We start from the raw sequence: 6,000 nt of genomic DNA, 5'->3' as shown, positions 1-6,000 counted from the left end.
CATTTTTGTGCTTTGATCAAACACCCCGATATTCAAGGGGGTGTTTGTCCCCTATGTGATGCACATAATATGGCAATTTCATGCATCACATAGGAAGGAGTGGATTTTGAGGGTCTATAGACTCCACTGCAGTGGAGAGCATATAAGCCCCGCCCCCTGCAGCACTCATATAAAGCCTCCTCCTGCCAGAACGGCTCATTCCCTCTCCAGCAGTCGATGAGCAAGCATCCTGCTGTGGAGAAACAGGGAAGCCGACAGCCAGGGGATTAGAAGCGCCCCACCTACTAGGGAACTAGAAGAGTCCCAGTAGGCATGGCTCAGCCAGCCTGACGAGGTCTGAAAGACCGAAACGCGCGTCGCTGGATACCAATCCAACATGTGTTTGACACCGCATTTGACGCAGACTCGGATTGCTTTCTTTCAGGGTCCTTGGAGGGTCTTGCGGTTGGTTTGGACGTTGCCTGGACAGGTTGTCCACGGACAGTGCCTTTATCCCCTTCCCCCACCCCCTACTCCTAAACCTAACCTGCCAGAGCCTGCAATCTGCTGTCGGGCGACGTCCTGCCTTCGTGAGCCCACTGGGGACCTTGTCGGTGAGTAGTTCGTTTCACTTTGTTGAGTGTGGTGAGGGGCTACAAGTCAGCAAATTGCTTAAAAAAGACTTGATTCAGACACATTATATCAGGAGTTGAGGTACATCAAAGAAAACATTTTTGTGCTTTGATCAAACACCCCGATATTCAAGGGGGTGTTTGTCCCCTATGTGATGCACATAATATGGCAATTTGATGCATCACATAGGAAGGAGTGGATTTTGAGGGTCTATAGACTCCACTGCAGTGGAGAGCATATAAGCCCCGCCCCCTGCAGCACTCATATAAAGCCTCCTCCTGCCAGAACGGCTCATTCCCTCTCCAGCAGTCGATGAGCAAGCATCCTGCTGTGGAGAAACAGGGAAGCCGACAGCCAGGGGATTAGAAGCGCCCCACCTACTAGGGAACTAGAAGAGTCCCAGTAGGCATGGCTCAGCCAGCCTGACGAGGTCTGAAAGACCGAAACGCGCGTCGCTGGATACCAATCCAACATGTGTTTGACACCGCATTTGACGCAGACTCGGATTGCTTTCTTTCAGGGTCCTTGGAGGGTCTTGCGGTTGGTTTGGACGTTGCCTGGACAGGTTGTCCACGGACAGTGCCTTTATCCCCTTCCCCCACCCCCTACTCCTAAACCTAACCTGCCAGAGCCTGCAATCTGCTGTCGGGCGACGTCCTGCCTTCGTGAGCCCACTGGGGACCTTGTCGGTGAGTAGTTCGTTTCACTTTGTTGAGTGTGGTGAGGGGCTACAAGTCAGCAAATTGCTTAAAAAAGACTTGATTCAGACACATTATATCAGGAGTTGAGGTACATCAAAGAAAACATTTTTGTGCTTTGATCAAACACCCCGATATTCAAGGGGGTGTTTGTCCCCTATGTGATGCACATAATATGGCAATTTGATGCATCACATAGGAAGGAGTGGATTTTGAGGGTCTATAGACTCCACTGCAGTGGAGAGCATATAAGCCCCGCCCCCTGCAGCACTCATATAAAGCCTCCTCCTGCCAGAACGGCTCATTCCCTCTCCAGCAGTCGATGAGCAAGCATCCTGCTGTGGAGAAACAGGGAAGCCGACAGCCAGGGGATTAGAAGCGCCCCACCTACTAGGGAACTAGAAGAGTCCCAGTAGGCATGGCTCAGCCAGCCTGACGAGGTCTGAAAGACCGAAACGCGCGTCGCTGGATACCAATCCAACATGTGTTTGACACCGCATTTGACGCAGACTCGGATTGCTTTCTTTCAGGGTCCTTGGAGGGTCTTGCGGTTGGTTTGGACGTTGCCTGGACAGGTTGTCCACGGACAGTGCCTTTATCCCCTTCCCCCACCCCCTACTCCTAAACCTAACCTGCCAGAGCCTGCAATCTGCTGTCGGGCGACGTCCTGCCTTCGTGAGCCCACTGGGGACCTTGTCGGTGAGTAGTTCGTTTCACTTTGTTGAGTGTGGTGAGGGGCTACAAGTCAGCAAATTGCTTAAAAAAGACTTGATTCAGACACATTATATCAGGAGTTGAGGTACATCAAAGAAAACATTTTTGTGCTTTGATCAAACACCCCGATATTCAAGGGGGTGTTTGTCCCCTATGTGATGCACATAATATGGCAATTTGATGCATCACATAGGAAGGAGTGGATTTTGAGGGTCTATAGACTCCACTGCAGTGGAGAGCATATAAGCCCCGCCCCCTGCAGCACTCATATAAAGCCTCCTCCTGCCAGAACGGCTCATTCCCTCTCCAGCAGTCGATGAGCAAGCATCCTGCTGTGGAGAAACAGGGAAGCCGACAGCCAGGGGATTAGAAGCGCCCCACCTACTAGGGAACTAGAAGAGTCCCAGTAGGCATGGCTCAGCCAGCCTGACGAGGTCTGAAAGACCGAAACGCGCGTCGCTGGATACCAATCCAACATGTGTTTGACACCGCATTTGACGCAGACTCGGATTGCTTTCTTTCAGGGTCCTTGGAGGGTCTTGCGGTTGGTTTGGACGTTGCCTGGACAGGTTGTCCACGGACAGTGCCTTTATCCCCTTCCCCCACCCCCTACTCCTAAACCTAACCTGCCAGAGCCTGCAATCTGCTGTCGGGCGACGTCCTGCCTTCGTGAGCCCACTGGGGACCTTGTCGGTGAGTAGTTCGTTTCACTTTGTTGAGTGTGGTGAGGGGCTACAAGTCAGCAAATTGCTTAAAAAAGACTTGATTCAGACACATTATATCAGGAGTTGAGGTACATCAAAGAAAACATTTTTGTGCTTTGATCAAACACCCCGATATTCAAGGGGGTGTTTGTCCCCTATGTGATGCACATAATATGGCAATTTGATGCATCACATAGGAAGGAGTGGATTTTGAGGGTCTATAGACTCCACTGCAGTGGAGAGCATATAAGCCCCGCCCCCTGCAGCACTCATATAAAGCCTCCTCCTGCCAGAACGGCTCATTCCCTCTCCAGCAGTCGATGAGCAAGCATCCTGCTGTGGAGAAACAGGGAAGCCGACAGCCAGGGGATTAGAAGCGCCCCACCTACTAGGGAACTAGAAGAGTCCCAGTAGGCATGGCTCAGCCAGCCTGACGAGGTCTGAAAGACCGAAACGCGCGTCGCTGGATACCAATCCAACATGTGTTTGACACCGCATTTGACGCAGACTCGGATTGCTTTCTTTCAGGGTCCTTGGAGGGTCTTGCGGTTGGTTTGGACGTTGCCTGGACAGGTTGTCCACGGACAGTGCCTTTATCCCCTTCCCCCACCCCCTACTCCTAAACCTAACCTGCCAGAGCCTGCAATCTGCTGTCGGGCGACGTCCTGCCTTCGTGAGCCCACTGGGGACCTTGTCGGTGAGTAGTTCGTTTCACTTTGTTGAGTGTGGTGAGGGGCTACAAGTCAGCAAATTGCTTAAAAAAGACTTGATTCAGACACATTATATCAGGAGTTGAGGTACATCAAAGAAAACATTTTTGTGCTTTGATCAAACACCCCGATATTCAAGGGGGTGTTTGTCCCCTATGTGATGCACATAATATGGCAATTTGATGCATCACATAGGAAGGAGTGGATTTTGAGGGTCTATAGACTCCACTGCAGTGGAGAGCATATAAGCCCCGCCCCCTGCAGCACTCATATAAAGCCTCCTCCTGCCAGAACGGCTCATTCCCTCTCCAGCAGTCGATGAGCAAGCATCCTGCTGTGGAGAAACAGGGAAGCCGACAGCCAGGGGATTAGAAGCGCCCCACCTACTAGGGAACTAGAAGAGTCCCAGTAGGCATGGCTCAGCCAGCCTGACGAGGTCTGAAAGACCGAAACGCGCGTCGCTGGATACCAATCCAACATGTGTTTGACACCGCATTTGACGCAGACTCGGATTGCTTTCTTTCAGGGTCCTTGGAGGGTCTTGCGGTTGGTTTGGACGTTGCCTGGACAGGTTGTCCACGGACAGTGCCTTTATCCCCTTCCCCCACCCCCTACTCCTAAACCTAACCTGCCAGAGCCTGCAATCTGCTGTCGGGCGACGTCCTGCCTTCGTGAGCCCACTGGGGACCTTGTCGGTGAGTAGTTCGTTTCACTTTGTTGAGTGTGGTGAGGGGCTACAAGTCAGCAAATTGCTTAAAAAAGACTTGATTCAGACACATTATATCAGGAGTTGAGGTACATCAAAGAAAACATTTTTGTGCTTTGATCAAACACCCCGATATTCAAGGGGGTGTTTGTCCCCTATGTGATGCACATAATATGGCAATTTGATGCATCACATAGGAAGGAGTGGATTTTGAGGGTCTATAGACTCCACTGCAGTGGAGAGCATATAAGCCCCGCCCCCTGCAGCACTCATATAAAGCCTCCTCCTGCCAGAACGGCTCATTCCCTCTCCAGCAGTCGATGAGCAAGCATCCTGCTGTGGAGAAACAGGGAAGCCGACAGCCAGGGGATTAGAAGCGCCCCACCTACTAGGGAACTAGAAGAGTCCCAGTAGGCATGGCTCAGCCAGCCTGACGAGGTCTGAAAGACCGAAACGCGCGTCGCTGGATACCAATCCAACATGTGTTTGACACCGCATTTGACGCAGACTCGGATTGCTTTCTTTCAGGGTCCTTGGAGGGTCTTGCGGTTGGTTTGGACGTTGCCTGGACAGGTTGTCCACGGACAGTGCCTTTATCCCCTTCCCCCACCCCCTACTCCTAAACCTAACCTGCCAGAGCCTGCAATCTGCTGTCGGGCGACGTCCTGCCTTCGTGAGCCCACTGGGGACCTTGTCGGTGAGTAGTTCGTTTCACTTTGTTGAGTGTGGTGAGGGGCTACAAGTCAGCAAATTGCTTAAAAAAGACTTGATTCAGACACATTATATCAGGAGTTGAGGTACATCAAAGAAAACATTTTTGTGCTTTGATCAAACACCCCGATATTCAAGGGGGTGTTTGTCCCCTATGTGATGCACATAATATGGCAATTTGATGCATCACATAGGAAGGAGTGGATTTTGAGGGTCTATAGACTCCACTGCAGTGGAGAGCATATAAGCCCCGCCCCCTGCAGCACTCATATAAAGCCTCCTCCTGCCAGAACGGCTCATTCCCTCTCCAGCAGTCGATGAGCAAGCATCCTGCTGTGGAGAAACAGGGAAGCCGACAGCCAGGGGATTAGAAGCGCCCCACCTACTAGGGAACTAGAAGAGTCCCAGTAGGCATGGCTCAGCCAGCCTGACGAGGTCTGAAAGACCGAAACGCGCGTCGCTGGATACCAATCCAACATGTGTTTGACACCGCATTTGACGCAGACTCGGATTGCTTTCTTTCAGGGTCCTTGGAGGGTCTTGCGGTTGGTTTGGACGTTGCCTGGACAGGTTGTCCACGGACAGTGCCTTTATCCCCTTCCCCCACCCCCTACTCCTAAACCTAACCTGCCAGAGCCTGCAATCTGCTGTCGGGCGACGTCCTGCCTTCGTGAGCCCACTGGGGACCTTGTCGGTGAGTAGTTCGTTTCACTTTGTTGAGTGTGGTGAGGGGCTACAAGTCAGCAAATTGCTTAAAAAAGACTTGATTCAGACACATTATATCAGGAGTTGAGGTACATCAAAGAAAACATTTTTGTGCTTTGATCAAACACCCCGATATTCAAGGGGGTGTTTGTCCCCTATGTGATGCACATAATATGGCAATTTCATGCATCACATAGGAAGGAGTGGATTTTGAGGGTCTATAGACTCCACTGCAGTGGAGAGCATATAAGCCCCGCCCCCTGCAGCACTCATATAAAGCCTCCTCCTGCCAGAACGGCTCATTCCCTCTCCAGCAGTCGATGAGCAAGCATCCTGCTGTGGAGAAACAGGGAAGCCGACAGCCAGGGGATTAGAAGCGCCCCACCTACTAGGGAACTAGAAGAGTCCCAGTAGGCATGGCTCAGCCAGCCTGACGAGGT

Source organism: Nerophis lumbriciformis, linkage group LG30 (genome assembly GCF_033978685.3).
Source record: "Nerophis lumbriciformis linkage group LG30, RoL_Nlum_v2.1, whole genome shotgun sequence".
Taxonomy (NCBI): Eukaryota; Metazoa; Chordata; class Actinopteri; order Syngnathiformes; family Syngnathidae; genus Nerophis; species Nerophis lumbriciformis.
Note: the sequence above shows the minus strand (reverse complement) of the source record.